Here is an 18,564-nt window from a genome sequence, read left to right as displayed (position 1 = left end):
TTTGAAACAACTCACCACGAAGACTGGAAACAAATCTCGACCTCCTTTTGTGTAGTTCCACCAAAATTAAGCAAAGTCACTGGTGTCACGTTCAAGTTGAACTGCACAAAACACTCTTAAAACATAAGTGTTTCGAGTAGCGAAGCAAAATGCCGCAATAGCAACAAGTTGAATCGATACCCCTATTTTAACAGAGGCAAAAAAGGAAACAATTACTTGCCGATAAAGGAGGATGAAACAAACCGTGACAGAAAGAAGCATCTAACTTATCTTGGATAGAAAACAAAGTACGACAGTAGCATTTCTAAAACGGTTGCATTGATTCATATTTACAGAGACATTTTCTTGAAACAACATTCATTAAAAAATGTAATTTACTTTTAACAGTGGCATTGCTTCAATTTTCCGGCGGCATTCTTAGATTAACAACAGCAAAATAGCTGTATGGGACATGCCAGCACCATGGGCATCCACACGTATAAATGGGTGATGCAGAGTATGTAGCCAAGCAGCATATATGCGCTGGTCCCATATTTGTTCTCTTTGAACATTCTTCCTATGTGAGGGCAGCAAATCTAGTCCTGCACAAACTACCCGACCCCCCAGTTTCTTTCCCTTTTCAACAAAGAGATCGGTTCCTTACAGATGTGTGTACTGGGTTACCCCCTTTTCCCCTTTTCGACCTACAACGCGGCTGGATAGCCAGTCTATACTACTTTCCGCCCCTCCTTTCCTCATTGAACCACGTCCTAGATTCTTGCTCCAGCCCACCGCACCATTCTTTCCTCTTTGAACCAAGACCTAGATTCGACTATAGATCGAAAAAGATCCACATGCAGCTAGAGCAACGACGGTTTCAAAGAAACTTATACCTTTGGGTCGCCGGGATGTGGCAAGGCGTGCGGTGGGAGGCCGGATTTGCCCACACTACGTACGGCGGCGAGGAAGAAGGGGTCGGTGGCCCTCCCGCACATGCACTGGGTGAAAGAGAACAGCGCAGCCGGCAGTGGATTGCCTCCCTCGCCAAAGGCGATAGAGTGAATTCTGCACCTCCTCCCCTTCCCGGTCCGACAGGATACGGACGCCTCCTTCACCAGCTGTGAGGGGGGAGAGAGAGACAAGAGGCCAATGCAGTATTGTTTAGATCTGGTGAAGAGAGGGTGAGAGACTATGAATATAGCAAACCCTAGAAAATGAACGCTGAGCCTCCAGCGTGTAACATATATGTAGTGCGACGAGCGTGTGGAGAGTGCAAACCCTAAGTTGATGTCCACTCTGTTTGTGGTCTATTTTTTTCCTAGTTTTTTTTGTTTCTTGTTGCTACATTATATACTTGTGGGAGCTTAGATGTGATATCCTTAAATAACATCTAGATGTGAATTAGACAAACTGACTTTCTAACGTACCAAGAAAGAAAACTCGATCAAAAACACGCCCTCGCTTCCAGGTCGCGAGAGTCGTCGCGCACACACACATAGACATAGACATGCATATCCGTGTTTACGTAAAATTACATTTCCATCTCCATCTCCAATCATATATGTCCCACTGGCACATTATTTATGTTGTTAATTATGTACGAAGCAATATTAACGTACAACATCTCTTGTTTGCGCACGTCCGGACCGCTGCCACGGTCGGCCCTGACCAACCCGAACCCTCTTCATCACCCGCGCATGCTTCCCGCTCGAAACGGTCAGTGCCGCATTCATGTCCGGCCAGAGCGGACGCGACCTCTCACTAGCGTCGGCATTGAAGCGGCGCGCCGGCCGAGAGAGCGTCACCCGCGCCGCTTCCGGGTGCACGCTGCTGCTCCGTGTTCAAAGGTCGCAATAGCTGGCTATAACATGCATGTAAAAAGTTCTTGGGAGTCCGTGCTACAGCTAGCTGTCCTCCCCCAACTCATCAATCTCTTCCAATAGTGCTAGTTCTCCATGGCACGATCCATCGACAAGCAGGCGGGAAAGTTACCGTATACTCGGTTTGCGGTGAGTGGCATGCCGAGCGACCGTGTGGGGTCGAGCCATGGAGGAGGGTGAGACACGAACACGGCAGATGTGATTTAAACATTGGTTTTGCTCAATGGCGCGATCCAACAGAACGAAACATTGGTTTCTCTCCGTTTCCATTTTTTTCTCCGGAAAAACGGAAACTTTCCACTCCATTTTCATTCCTAATCCAAGGTTGCCCCGTTACAACATTCCATCAAATACAAAGGAAAACTAGCACGCATGCTGATGCATCTCAATGATTCACAGATCATAGCCAATATTTACTTCACAACTAAAGAAAAAAGTTGTGAGAGCGTGTACGAAAGAAAAACTACTGATGGGGTTACTACGACTTAAACCCTAAACCCTAAACATGATTTAATTTCCTGGCCAGGTAGCACCTGTCGAAGGGAAGATGGCTGGCACCCTTGGATCATACAATGCTTTTGTGCAGTTCCACTTAAATCGACCTGAGCATCCCTGATGGCAAATATATTGAAGAAGTGTGATTAGAATAATAGTACTAGCACTAGTTCATGAGACATAAACTCATCACAAGTAGAAGCCGGTAGAAGTAGAGAAAGATCGACATGGAGATGGAGCTACGGTAGTGGAGCAAGCCGGCTCCAAAAGGAAGATGGACTACCTGGGACATCGGGTTGTAGCTAGAAGGGCGGTTGGGACACGGCATCGGCCCATACCGTAGTGACCCCCAATTGGGACGCACCGACTGTGGGTTATATCCCTCACCGATGTCGACCGCGTCTACGCAGAACATTGTTCCCTTCCCCCAGCTGCGGGATCCGGCCCGTCGTTCTATGCTTGTGAAGAAAGCAACCTAAGCAAGCAGGCTTGTAGCTTAGGCTCCTGCTAGTGTATATATAGTGGTTTTCTTTTTCTCTCCATATCAACCATTTTATATTGTGTACGTGTCATTCAAGAGTGAAATGATGGTTGCTTCTTCCGACTAACTTACTGTGTGATCAGATTGCTCCTTAGTGGCCCCTACACGTACTCCCCCTACATGTATGCAACAGTCACATGTACACATGGACGCAAAAACGCACGCGACGCCCTAATGCATGCATGTCCGAGCACATGACGGAACACACACGGTCACGCTCAAGTGCTCAACCTACACGTGCATGCACACACATACTCAGTCAGGGTGAGCTAGTGACCATATAAACACCGGAAAATATATATATTGAGCGCAATGAGCGTATTATGAAGTCCACTGACCGTATTTTTACAAATATATAGTGACAGAAAGTGTATTTATCTCGTTTGAAATTAAGCCATATTAACCGGAGAGGAGGCAGTATGGACTAGCATTACTTTGTTGTGTCCCGTCAACTTGCCGAACGAGGAGAAGGTTGCAAGACGGGAGAAGCTTGCGCGCAGTGGCTCGCAGGACAAGGAGAAACTTTTGACTAATGCAAGCTCTCCCTCGCTCAGGCAGTGGACGTGCAACAGTTAATTTGATGTGAGATTGCCAGAAGCATACACTATAGTACTACTAGTGCTATTATTGTTTGACTTCCCGAATAGGCGAACAGCCAAGCGCAAAGTTTACTAGTACTACTACTATAGTCTATAAAGGTGCGTACTATACTAGTACTAGGAACCGGATGGAGGAGCGTCTGCACTTTTATTATAATTTTAAAATGTGATAAAGCAATCTTCAACACATTTGGTTCTCTTCGAGGGTTCTCGCATGTGATAATGGAAGTTGATTGCATGGAACACTCGCCACAATTCTCGCTTAATTCTGGCTCATATCCTGTTACAAATAGTAGCGCTCGGTAATATTTCCTCTTTTTTTGTTATTCAGCATGTAAACAGGTCAGCAAACCTTGCGGCGCATCTTCGTGCGAACCGTGCTTGCTGCACTTTGAATGTGGTCGAGAGCTGGCTTGATGAAACACCTCGCTTCCTACTTCTTTTTTTGCGGGGTACCTCGCTTGCTAGTGACCATTGCCTTGGTTGATCGTCCTAAGAATGCTTATATATGAATAAAGCTCTCTCATTTAGCCGCAAAAAAGATTAAGCCATATTAACCGGAAAGGAGGGAGTATGGACTAGCACTACTTTTTGGTGTGTCCTGTCAACTCGCAGAACAAGGAGAAGATTGCAGGACAAGGTGAAGCTCGCTTACGCCTTTTGACTAATGCAACCTACCCTCGGTGGACATGCATCAGTCCATTCGGTGCCAGATTGTCAGAGGCATACACTGTAGTACCCAACATGCGGAGTACTATCTTCGACTTCACGAAGAGGCAAAGAGCCAAGCGCAGTTGTACGAGTAGTACTACTACTAGAACAGCATGGTGGAGCGTATGTACTCTTATTTTTTTATCTCTGATAAAGTACACGTTTATTCTGGAGAAGGGCGGAAAATGGCAGCCCAACATGTAATGAATGATATCGATCAACCAACCATGCTCGAATATATTTTAGCCGCCGTGCGAGCCCGTATGTGTGTTCTTGCTCCTCGTCTCTCTCAAGGAATGGCGGGTTGGCTCTTTGCCGTCAATTGAGATCGGTTTGCTCACACTCCTGTCCCACATGTCAGTGATATGCCAAGAGGACGTGCGTTGACCGACTGGCCATACGCGTACTTAGTTTTGCACCTTCATACTACTCCTCCCTCCATCACGGTTTACAGGGCGCGCTTCATTATGATGCATTTCTCTCAATGCATTTCCACCACCAGAGAGACTTTAGACGTGTTAGGTTTAATGCTCAATTAATTAGGGCGTGGTAACCGCAATCAAGTCCATAATTTTCTCTCCATGTACTGTACTACTATGGAGTGGAGTAATTGCATGCATGTGTGTACCCGGGGTGGAAGCACTGCATGCATGTGTGTATGCATTATTCCTACAGTAATAGACGCCGTGCTATAACTACCAATGCTATTTTTCAGGCCGATCGCTAGTCGCCTTGGTCCCATAGATCTTTTTCTTTTTTCTGAAGCGCGCTGTATAAACAGTGATGGATGGAGTAGTATGAGCGCATTCAAAGAAGAGCATATTGATGGTTGCTTCTTCAGAGCAACTTACAGTGGGAAAGGTGGGGCTTATGATTTGACTGCTCATTACTCACTATTAATGCGGCGCAACGACCGGGCTGAGTCTCCCATGCGGTTGTGCACTACCCCCTCGGTACTTAAATATACTCCAGAGTATTTGTCTTTCTAGAGATTTCAACGAGTGACTACTCAAATATTTGTCTTTTTAGATATTTCAAATGGACTGGCACATACGGATGTATATAGACATATTTTAGAGTGTAGATTCACTCACTTTGCTCCATATGTAGTCACTTGTTGAAATCTCTAGAAAGACGAATATAATATTTAGGAACAGAGGGAGTACACATACGAAGCAAAATGAGTGAATCTACACTCTAAAATATGCCCGTTTGGATTTTTTTTAAAGACAAATATTTAGGAACGCAGGAGTATAATTTTGTGCATGGCACATGGACCCGGATGATGAAGTAGCTTCTGGCAATGCTATCAAGCTTCCATCATTTGTTTACATAATTGACGTACTATACAAATAATTTTCCAGCGACATGAAATTGTACAATGGTGTGAGCTTTCAGCTTTTGTTTCGCGTGTCTTGCCATCGATGCTCTTTCGGAAACAATAAAAAACTAACTTCCTTGCTAATGCATGTTAAATATTAGCAGATCAGAGCTAATAATTACATCACAATTGAAGGCAGAGTTGTGAGAAGGTGTTAAATTAAAATTGATCCATGCTTTCATTGGCAGCAACGTCCCCCCAGCTCTCTCTAATTCAACAAGGCATGTTGGGAAAAAAGTAGCTGTCTGGAGCATGCAACATTCCGATCATTTTGTGCAGTTCCACTAAAATAGAGCTAAGCGTCCCTGTTCCAAAGATATTAAGTGTGATTACGATAATAGAGGACTACTGATGAAACAATAAACACACAAATAGAAGCCGGTCACCTTTGCAGTCTCTCTTAAGACTAACCAGTTGGAGAAGATTAGGCTAGGAGTTGGATGAGGATAGAGCAAAACCAATCCCCCTTTGTGCAGTTGCACTGAAATGTAGAGACGTTGCCTGTGTGACATTTTAGTACAACCGCACAAAACACTCTTAAGAAAAAAGTGATTTGTGCAGTTCACCAAAAGGTCGCAATAGCAAGGAGGTGACATGGATAGCCCTGTTTGCTAAAAAGAGGTAGAAAGGAAACAATTACTGGCCAATAACAGTTGATGACACATGTGACGACAAAAAAGAAGCATATTCCTTGTCCTAAGGGAAGATAACAACACAGTTGTGTTTTTCGAAAACGGTGTGAGGACGAGAATGCAATATGGAAAGTACGCCGGACCAGCTACGTTTTGGGCAAAGAACTATAGAAGATCCACACGCAGCAACGTGGGAAGATGGGCAGTGGAGCAAGGCCGGAGGGGATACCTGGAGGTCGTCGGGATGTAACTAGGTGAGCGGCGGCGGGCGGAATCTGTGAGCAGGTGGCGTAGGCCCTGCCGCACCGGAGCTTGGTTAGAGAGAACGGCGTGTACCGCAGATCGGGACGTGTTGCTTAGGCGCCATCGAACGGAGAAACGATGCACTTCCTCCCTTTCCCCTGGTGGATGAGATGCGGCCGGATCAGTGACCAACGGTGAGAGAGAGAGAGGCCACCACACTCCCTTTCCCTCGGCGGATGGGATGCAGCCGGATCAGTGACCAACGGTGAGAGAGAGAGGCCACCACAGCCTTGTGTGAGATACTCTGAAGAGCGACAAACCAGGCAGGCAGGCTCCATTGTATATAGTGAGCGGACTACCTTTTTCTCCATAAAAATTGTTTTATATTCTGTGTACATGCCATTAAGCCCTATAACTTTATTTAAAAATAATGCGGCAACGCGTCAAGTCGAACTTTGTTTCATGCACGCGTGGTACACGACCTCCCTAGGTAAACAACCGCTACAGGCGTTCAAATTAGCACGTGGGCTGCCATTTCGTAAAGAAATGACCTCCACCATGTACCCGCACGGGTGTGGCTGGGCACGAAGCATGAGTACGTGCACGGTGCACCTATTCTCTTCTTGTATACGTACACCACCTACGTGGGGTTGTGTGAGAGAGATACAGACCTAGAGAGATATAGTGTGTGGGTTCTTGAGAGTTTTGGGGGGGGTTCAATCAAAAAATGTAACATGTGCAATGTGTGTGAAATAGAGTCCTGGATATAAGATATATATATATATATATATATATATATATATATATATATAGGGGGGTGATCCACGAGAAAAGAGTGGAGGTATCATCGGCTTGAGGTGTCCATAGAATCGAAGAGCGGGATGATGTGTGTGTGTGTGCGCGCGCAATCGATAAAGAGTGCCATCGAATTTATGTGTGCCCACGTCAAAGATATAGAGTGGCTGGCCTACTGGAACGTGAGATGGGACATGTGTAGTTTGTCTCTGTGGCATGGATACCTACCTGCAGCGCTCGACTATCGGTGTGTGGTGGGGGAAGAGGGAGGCCCAATTAACTATAGAGGTACAATGGCTGGTATATGTGTGGAGGAGGAGAGAGTCCTACCTCATGTATTAAGGAGATCGATCTGCCTCGTGTATTAAGGGAGATCGATCGACATCCATGCATATGTGCAGGAGAGGAATAAGGTTGGGAGAGAGACAGAGCTAGAGTGTTGGAGGGGGTGGTAGCGGAGTTGCTTCTAACAAATGGTGGGATAGGCTTGCTAGACAAACAGAGGGCACGCCCGCAATATCAATAAGAGAGGAGATGGCTGCTTGTTGTCTGTGCACGTGCGTGTAAGAGATGGGTCAGGAGGCATCCACGAATGATGAGGGGGGACGATGTGGCTGTGGTAAGCAGACGTAACTACATAGGAAGATCAATTGCCCTTTGTTAGAGAAAGGAGAGACATAACTTGTGAGGTACGTCGATCGATGGGGGGTAGTTAAAGTCGATCTAGGTATATGTTGGGAGATCGATCGGTATACATGCATGTGTGTGTTAGAAGCAAATGAGGCACGAGGAGAAGGATAGAGAGAGAGGGATGCATGTAGGAGGTGGTATGAGAGGCATACTATATCGAGGGGGAGGAGTGTGCGAGTACGAGAACGATGAAAAGAGTGGTGGGAGTGAGGCATGGACGGTGACAAGAGAAGAGGGGAAGTTTGTGTTTGTGCTAGGCACACCTGGCTAGAGAGGCATATCGATCGATGTATGCCATAAAGAAGGAGCTGGGGGGGCTACACACACCGTGGGTGAACGACCTAAAGTGAAAAGACGAATTTGCGCGATGGAGCTAGAGAATGCTGAGGCAGGGTGAGAGGGATGCGGGCGTGTGCATACACAAGAGAAAGTTAGCGCTAGCTACAAAGATAAGAGGGTTGTGTGGGTGTAAAAGATGAATAGAGATCATATATACTTCATTATAAAAAGCGAATTCAGATATTTGAAGAATTTATCATAGTGTTTCAAACCGACGCATGTGTGAATATATATAACGGTGATACACATGGTGTGGTTATGAACATGTTATACTACATTTAATATATTTTATCTCTACTCTTATAAAAAAATGGAGTTGTTGATGATGGTGTGCCTGCCATCCTGCATTATAGGCTGTCCGATTTATATCTGGCGGATAGTAAGGAAACTATGATGGTTGAAGTTGGCAACAATCATGATTGTAGATTCTTATTGAAATAGACAAACGAATTCAAATTTAGTTCGAATTGCAGCGGTAGTATAGACATTTGGAATGCACTAAAATGTTGGTATGAGTAGGTTACATGCATTATATAGCAAGGGAAAAAATTTAATCGGACATAACATGGATTCATACTCCCTCCTTCCATCTATATAGGGCGTAATGAGATTTTTAAGACCGCCTTTGACTATTGACAAGATTAATAGTACATGACATGCACAATGTGAAAATTATATCATTGAAAGAACCTTTCACAGACGAATTTAACGGTGTGCTTTGTGTAAGTTGCATGTCATATATCATTGCTCTAATATTTGGTCAAAGTTAGCATCAAAAAACGCATTAGGCCCTATATAGATGGAAGGAGGGAGTAGCTTTGAAATGCATTTGTATAGTAAAACGGGGCAAGACTCTCCCTCTTTGTGTGGTGTGAATAGTTTTATTTTTTTTCGTTTTCTTTTTGGTTGAGGGAAGTGTGAATTGATTTGGTACGTACAAGTACAATATTACTACACGTTAGGCTTGTCCCTAAAATTCAACCCGCGTCTTGTTATATCCCGAAAATTCAGATATCGTGCTCCCAAAACTGGTGCCTTCACAACCCGCGCCTTGCTATCCCGAAACTACAACGCGCGCGAAAACTGCCTCCAGCTGCCAAATCCCGACACGCGAAATCCCCCTTCTAACCTTGAGCCGAAAGGGCTGCTAGTTCAAATTGGGGGGGGGGGGGGGGTACTTTTGTAACACACCCTACATTTTGGACAAGCGCGTTCCTAAGTCATGCGTCACCCCCTCCCATCGCCCTGTTTTCGCCATTCGAAATCCCAGGCCGCCATAACCTCTCCGCTCCAGCCGCGAAACCCCACCCTCCTCCGTCCGCCAAGTCACCGCTGCTCAGCCGGAGCCTCTTCGCCGACGACGTCGTCCACCGCAACAGCTCGACGTCCCTCGTCTACCTCCCCGGATGAGGATCCGTCGTCCATCTCGTCATCTTGCCGGTTCAACCGCCCCATCCTCCACCTCCAAGGAGCTGCTCCGACGATCGCCTCGTCTATCACGGCTGCTCCATCCCCACAACGCCGCCTTAACCTGATCCACCAGAACCGCAACATCCTCACCGACTCCTCGGACGAAGCCGAGGCCTACTCGGCACCACCAAAGAGGTTGTACACTCATCGCATCACACCTTCTCCTTAACTCGACCTCCCGACGCCGACGGTGCTCCATCCCGCACCCCCATGGAGCGGCTACCTTGAAGCCGGTGCCGCGGGCGACATCTCCACGGCGGCTCTCCCCCAGTGCGAGGCCCCTTCGGCGGCAGCGTCCATACCAGCCGGATCTGCTGCCGCTCCGGCTCTCGCTCGCTCGCTCGCGCTGCTGCTGCTGCTCCGGCTCTCACTCGATCTCTCGCTTGCCCACCTGCTGCTGCTCTCCCCCTCGCTTGTGCTGCTGCTCTGCTCCGATTAAGCCACACTTCAGTCGACTGAATCGACTTTTGGGTCAATCGATTTTCAGGGGTTGGGGGGCTCGTCGGAGTTAAGGAAGAACCAGCCGCAGCGGGGATGGGGGCTTGCCGAAGAGGTACCCCACTATCTATCTTAGGGTTCAAGGTGGGGGCGGGGCCCTAGAGGGCTGGCCGGGACGGCGGCGGTGAGTTGTTTTGGGGCGGCGAGGCGGCGCTGGGGCTGGTGGTTCGGTCGGTGGTGGCTGGCGGCTCAAGGGGGTGCAGGTTGAAGATGAACTGTAGGCCCTCCCTAAACTACATGTCAAGTGCCTCTCTGCTACCATTGCGTTCAGTTTCGACAATAGCATTCAGATTCCACAGTAAATTTCAGTTTCGACAGTTAAGTTCAGAGTCAACAGTTTTTACCTCATCTGTTGTAGTCAAGTGGTTTTTGGTGATGTTAATTTTACATCCATTTTACATCATCTATTGGAGATGCTATTAGAATCCCACTTGAGATTGACGATGTATGTCTTGTGTTGCTTCAACCTTGACGTCTTACGGCTCACCGGAGCTGCTCCAACGACAGAACAATCCATCACAACAAAGCAGTGCCCTGGACGCCGTCTACAGATTCCTCAGATCTTCCTCCACACCTCCGACAGCCACCTGTGCCTCAACTGCTTCAGCGACCAACCCAATGATGCTGAGGTCGACAAGGCTGCGGCAAAGAGGTTGTACACTTGTTGCATCACTTATTACTATACATTCACGTCGATCCATTAGGGCTATTTTGGTTCAACATAAAAACGTCGATCCACTGGTTGTTACCATCACTCTAAATTTCTGCATGCTCTCCTTACATAATCTCACCATATTTTTTTCGTATGCATGTCAGATATTGTACACAGTGATGCTGAACATGTAGAGAAAAAGAGAAGAGTTTTGCGCGGCAATACAATGTCATGCAGACATCGCTCCATGGTGGGTTCAATGGCAAACCCTCCCCACCCCTCTCCAGATTGTAATCCAGAGGAAGATATCTGTTCTGAGGCAGATTCAGACGCCGCTGACCACTCCTATTTACCCCCCATGATGTTTTCTCTACCTTGGCATGATGATGTTAGTAATATCATGCATATGTTGCCTTGCAGTGCCTACTTTTGACATCATATATGTCATCTGCTTAGTTTAGACATGTTCTGTAATGCCACCTGTTTAGTTTCTATATCATATATGGGAATTATGCAGTCATGTCTTTTAGCCAGCCATAATATATGTGAAATGTGCAATGCCATCCTGTTTAACCAGGCATCATATATTTGAATGATATCTTGCCCATCCTTTTATACATTACATTTCCATTTGTCGACAATGTTTGTACATTAAACTACTCTTCCTGTGAATCAGCCATTTGGGTGGGAGATGGAAAAATCTGGAGTGAAAACAAGGCCTTCAGAGCAGACAGTGTTACCTATCAAAGCAGATCTCTTGTTGGATCCCGATAGCTCCTCAGAGATGGATTCAGAGACAGATGAGGAGTCCTATTCCCCCACTGAGGTGTATACTCTAACTTGGCATGGTTATACTGCTCATATCATGCATACGGTGTCTTCCATTGCATAGTTTAGACATCATATACACAATATTCAACACCATGTTCTTAGTTCAGACATCATATCGAATGCCCTCTGTTTAGCATATAAATCACATATGTGAATTAAATGATGCGATCCTGATTACTTAGATAACATGTAGGTGAATTATGTCATGCGATCATGTTTAGTTATTCATCATATCTTTGAATTATGTTATGCTATGCTATCCAGTTTAGATAGACATCATATATGTGAAATTATGCCATGCTATCCGTTTTAGTTAAACAATATACATGTCAACTATTTCATGCCCTCTTTTTTCCACACTATCTATTGCATCTGTCTCTCATACAATGTCTGTACATTCAACTATGTTTCCTGTTTATCAGCCATTTGAATTGGAGCGGGTGATGTCAGTATCTAGCGGACTAAAAACACGGTCTTCAAATAAAACAGTGCTACCTCTTGGTGGAGATAGCACCCCAGTTGTACATGCACAAGAACCAACCCTACCACACATAACCCAAACTCTCGCAAATTGTACCCCTACTGCGAAGAGAACCAGCTTCACCCAATCTAACCCCAACCCCAGCCGATAGTAACCCAGTTCCTGTTGACATAGCACCATCTCCACCACAGAGCTCCCAAACAAGAGCAGTTAGTAAGGCAGCTCCAGTGCCCAAAGGGACAGTACTATCACGGCGAACCCCAACTCCACCAGTTAGTACGCCTATTCCTGTGGAGGAAGAACAACCAGCTAGTCATGGTTTAGCATCTATCGCATTTGATGTTGTTAAATCGTATGTGCGTATCTTCCCATCTTGGAAATATTATACTGAAGATGAAGGAAAATGCCAGTTGCAGGTGTTTGTCCAGGAGTTATGTGTAAGTAATGTTATTCATGGCAATTACTTTGCTTCGTCCCATACATCCTACCTCCATGATGGTTATAATACAGCAAATTTTCCCATTTTTCTCTATAGAGAAGGACCGATTTGGAAACTCGGGATGAGGTAACCTGTGCTAATACATCTGCTATCTTCAAGAATGCTTGGTGGCAGTATCGGAATTACCTGAAGAAAACGTACTTCAGCGGCAAAGAAACTCATCAAATTCCCTTACATTCTCCTGAGACACATTTACTAGACGATGACTGGGAAAGCCTTGTTTTGTACTGGTCCCGAACCAAGAATGTGGTAAGGTCTATGAGCTCATTTTCTATTTTTAAGTATTATATTCTTGCATCTTACTGTACTCTGTTCATGTAGAACAAGTGCCTAAACCTGAAGAACAATTGTTCTAATTTAAGATTCCATTGCTATCATAGTTCAAAAAAGCGCTAGGCGTTAATTGTGCGTTTTGCCACCGCCTTGCGCTTTACTGACCAAAGCGCATGCTTATGCGCAGTTATGCATAGATTATGCGTAGTTATGCGCAATGCGTTTTGCCAACGCCTAGAGCCTAGGCGCGCTTAAGCGCTCGCTTAGGCGCGCCTTTTTTAACTATGATTGCTTTGCTCTTGTATCACTGTATTTACTCATACAAACTTATTTTTAAATTCAAGAATCCAATCGAAACTCCAATGACACAGCAGGTATGTTCACGCATGTTTCTTTAATAGGTTTGCTCTTATCAATAGCTCTGTTGATTTCAATTTCAATTGTGTATACAGTTGACTTTCATATCATGCACATTACTAGCATCACAACAGAGCCAATAGTGTTGTTGTACATGTAGACCCGTGGTACCCATCTGAAATCTTGTTGTGTCGTGTAGTTCCCCACGCTTTATATTCTTTCACTACTGCTTTGTCTTGAACTGATATGATTTGAACCGTGTCTCTATTTTGATTTGGCAAGACAATGCAATGACCATAGGACATAGATATATGTTTGTTTGATGCTTTTATTATGTACTAGTACTTGGCAATAGAAGACTTGGTAGTTTAATCCTGTCCACCTTACTAATGAACTGGTTCACCGAAATGAGTTTCATATACTAGTACATGCTAAACTTGTTATGTGTCTGCTTGTTTCTTCTTTTAGAATGCTGACGGAATATTGGGGAAGAGTGCCTTATTAAGCAATGGTAAAGGAGGTAATGCAGATAGGGTTCAGGATAGTGACACATCCTTGTTGGTCTCCAACAAAGCTGAGAAACATCTAAGGAAGACTATCTTGAAGATAGCGAGACAACCCCAAAGTCATGTCTTGGTTTAGTGTTTGAGTTACTGGCCACTACCGCTTGCACAAGCAATTCAAACTCACTGTCTGAATCAGTTCGGTTTCTTGAGTCTCAACTACAAGCTGAAAGACATCGATCATCTGTGTTGCGACAAGAAGCGGAAGGACTGCGGAAGTCCCTGGAGCATTCAGATGCATACTTTCTGGTGCAACAGCAAGCGTTGGAGGATTTTAGCGCCAAATAGGACAAAGCTAATAAGCTTGCTAAGCTTATTGCCAGCATGGTGGATACCCAGGATAACGTTTCTTGAGCTCTTCTAAAGTTGTTTCAGTTATGCTCTTGTTTTGCTGTCGCGTTTATTTGCACTGGTGGCCAATTTTGACGACCAGTGTATGTAATGTGCTGCTTTGTTCCCTATATTTGCACTGGTGGCGAACTTTGATGCCCAGTGGATGTAATATGTGTAATAGCGGTAATAGGCTAGCGTTAATTGCTTGATTATTTATTTCCTTATTGTCTTGTTTAGTTGTTTGCTTGTAGTCACTGCAGTTCTTTTTCTGTTTTTTTCTAGTGGCCACAATAGCCTATTCTTGGTAACTAGGCCAAAATAATCATGGCAACACACGGACTGTTGTAACCATGGGCCTCCTGCAGGCCATATGATCCATGCGCCTTCGCCCGGCCGTAGGATCCATCGGCCTTCTATATGGGCCTTAGGGTCCATGGGCCTTCTACGGGCCATAGGGTCCATGGGCCTTCTACGGGCCGTATGATCCATGGTCCTTCTACAGGCCGTACTATCCATGGGCCTCATATGGGCCGTAGGATCCATGGGCCTTCTACGGGGCGTATCATCATTTCAGCAATCATGGGCCGTACTATTCGTGGACCATAACGGGCCATTAATAGGCCGTATTTGATAACTCTATGAAAATAGCCCAACGGGATTTTTTTTGACATGAAAACGGCTCAACATATTAACGGTCCGCAAACGGCCGACTGTAACGACGGGCTGAATTTGGCCCACAAGCAGAAAATGACAGTAACGGGCCGTATGTAACCGAATGCTGCAAATGAGCCCAAGAATCAATGGGCCCTGAGAAGGCCGAAAGATAACTTGGGCTGGAAACGGCCCAATGGAATAACGGGCCGTTAATGGGTATAAAGTGATACACTGTTCATTACGGGCCAGTTTCACCACGGGCCGTTAATGGGCCAAGAGTTACAAAGGTCCTCATATGGGCCAAAAAAATTCATGGGCCACACATGGGCCGGAAGTTAAAATGGGCTGAATCATATTGGACGGCCCAGATGACGCTACTGGGCCTAATTCGGATAGGGCATAACGGGCCCTGGGTTAGCGGGCTGTAAATGGGCTATATGCGAACAGGCCGTTAACACGCTTTCCGTGGGCCATCCCGCCACCTTTTGACCAAGTCAAAGGGGCCGGCTTTTTCACAGGAATGGGCCTCTGTTGGGCCGTGCCATGTGTCGCCGTATCATAGGCGCCTTCGGTCCAATGAGCGGATGACATCTGTCCCAACGGTGAGCCGACATGTGTTTCCTCCAGCCAATGATGATTTTACACGTGGAAAATCAACATTGGTCGGGGCTGTTAACGAGTTATCGGATCCAAAACCCGACCCGATAGCTTAACGGCGTTCCATTATGGTGGATGCCACGTCTCGGTCACCCTTGATGAAAGCACTTCTGTGATGCATATAATGCTATAAGTTCGGGGTGCCGCACTTGTGAAAGTGTTCGGACTTTTCACACCATATTGTGGGGTACGTAAGCCCCTAGTGTAGTGGCCGTACCAAAGTGTATGGTTGCAAGGCATCGTTAATAAACACATATATATAACAAGAATGCAATAATAGTCGTGATGTTATGCATTGTTTATTCAAAAAGGTGCGTTAAAGCAGAATGATACAGATAGTGCGATAAGCAAAGAGTGGGACTATGTCCCTTCCAAGGGCAAGCTAAGGAATAGTATTAAATCAAATATTTCGCTCGTTATTGTGATCCACCTGGGAATTCCATGGTGTGACGTAGCTTTCTGCCTCCTTGGTTGCTGCATCATGTGTTCGGCAATAGTGCTGCCGGACAGGGTTTCCAGAGATTAAGGTCCTGAAAAAGAGAAAAAATAACCAAACGGGAAGGCCCTAGTGTGGTTTAAGCCGCGTCTTGGGGCATGCCGCAGTGTGGCCCCCTCCCCACCTGTGCCCATGGTATTTTTAATGCGTAATTATGTACGTGTGGCACGAGTTTCGCCATTTGGCTGAGACTGGGGTGGGGGCCGCATTGTTACGCGAGCTTAGATCGCGCCAGGCGGTCTCGTTGTCGATTGCTCCGAGCGTGCTTGATGGTGTCCGGGTCTTGAAACGCCGAACTGGTGGATTGCCTTGAGAGGCTGCTTTACGCTTCTGCTGCGAGGGCCGCGGTGTGCTCCTCTGTTCGGAGGGAGCGTTCTATGTTTCCATTGACTGTAATAACCCCGCGAGGTCCTGGCATCTTGAGCTTGAGGTATGCATAATGCGGTATCGCATTGAATCTCGCAAATGCGGTTCGCCCGAGCAGTGCATGATAACCACTGTGGAACAAGACTATATCAAAGATTAATTCTTTGCTTTGGAAGTTATCCGGGGATCCGAAGACCACTTCCAGTGTAATTGAGCCTGTGTAATGGGCCTCTACGCCTGGAATGATGCCCTTAAAGGTCGTTTTTGTGGTTTTGATCCTTGAGGGATCTATACCAATTTTGCGCACTGTGTCCTGATAAAGCAGGTTCAGGCTGCTGCCGCCATCCATAAGGACTTGAGTGAGGTGAAATCCGTCAATGATTGGGTACAGAACCAGTGCGACGAATCTGCCATGACGGATACTACTGGGATGGTCCCTGCGATCGAAAGTGATCAGATAGGAGGACCATGGGTTGAACTTTGGGGCGACTGGCTCCAACACATACACGTCCCTGAGCGAACGCTTCCGCTCCCTTTTGGGGATGTGGGTTGCGTATATCATGTTTACCGTCCGCACTTGTGGGGGAAACCTCTTCTGTCCTCCGGTGTGTGGCTGCCGGGGCTCCTCCTCGTCATCGCTATGTGGCCCCTTGTCCTTGTTTTCGGCAATTAACTTGTCGGCCTGCTTGAACACCCAACAATCCATGTTGGTGTGATTGGCTGGCTTTTCTGGGGTGCCGTGTATTTGACACGAGCGATCGAGTATACGGTCCAAGCTAGACGGACCCGGCGTACTTTGTTTGAATGGCTTTTTCCACTGACCGGGTTTAGAGCCTTTGAATCCGGCATTGACTGTCATATCCTCGGTATTATCGCTGTTAATGCGGCGCTTATGTTTGTTGCGATGTGACCTGTTATTGCCGTCCTTGGTACGGCGAATTCGACATCGCCGAGGCTTGCCTCGTCTTCGGAGGGGGGCATGTAATTATCATCCTCTGTCTCTCCGTCTGTCGCTCTCTTAGGAGGGCTGGCTCCTCCATCCTCCTGCTCTAAATCTTGCTGGAGGGGATTGTTGTTGTCTTTGGCACTATTCGGAGTGTTATTATCTCCTGTGCCGGTATCACCACTTTTGCTTTGGCGGGACTTAGAGCGGCGCAGCTGACGTCGGCGCTTGGGTTGCTTGTTGGAGGGGTCATCCTCCGCTATCTCGTCGCCATTGCCTTCTTTGGGTGTATCCACCATTTATATATCGTATGATGAGGTGGTTGTCCAGTGCCCTGTGGGAAGTGGTTCCTCTGCGTCTCCTGCATCGTCGTCCATACCGTCGATGTCTTTGGTGTCGAAGTCGAGCATGTTGGTTAAGTCATCGACAGTGGCTACTAAGTGGGTGATGGGTGGTCCGCGAATTTCTTCGTCATCCGCATCCCAGTCCTGCCGGACATAGTTCGGCCAGGATTCTCCTATCAAGGAGAGAGACCTTAATGAGTTCAGTATGTCGCCAAAGGGAGAGTGCTGAAAAATATCCGCGAAGGTAAACTCCATGATCGGCGCCCAATCAGATTCGATAGGAACGGGCGACGGCGGTTCGGTGTCCGTGGCCGAAGAAGGATCCGGCAGTTTAACAACACGGCTCTCGTGCAAGGTAAGGTTGATGTTTGGCTCGATCGCCGCTAAGGGTAAGGCTTCCGCGGCGGGGTCCATCCACCCGTCCGCAGAAGGCGCAATTGGCTTCGAATTGAGGGTCGGAGTGGCTGCCTGTGCGATCTCTTGAACACTATCCGATGGTAGAGCTAGATCGTACTCATCGTGACCGCGTGACGCACAAGGCAGAGGCTCGAATCCGTCGAAGATCAAGTCTCCACGGATATCGGCCATGTAGTTTAAGCTTCCAAACTTGACCTGGTGGCCAGGGGCGTAACTTTAAATCTTCTCCAAATGGCCAAGCAAATGGCCCGCAGTGCAAATCCGCCGAATACGAAGATCTGTCCGGGGAGAAAAGTCTCACCCTGGACTGCATCGCCATCAATGATAGTAGGAGCCATCAAGCCTAACAGCGACGACACAGAGGAACTCTCAATGAAAGCACCAATGTCGGTGTCAAAACCGGCGGATCTCGGGTAGGGGGTCCCAAACTATGCGTCTAAGGCGG

Source organism: Triticum dicoccoides, chromosome 4A, assembly GCF_002162155.2.
Source record: "Triticum dicoccoides isolate Atlit2015 ecotype Zavitan chromosome 4A, WEW_v2.0, whole genome shotgun sequence".
In the NCBI taxonomy this organism is placed as follows: domain Eukaryota; kingdom Viridiplantae; phylum Streptophyta; class Magnoliopsida; order Poales; family Poaceae; genus Triticum; species Triticum dicoccoides.
Note: the sequence above shows the minus strand (reverse complement) of the source record.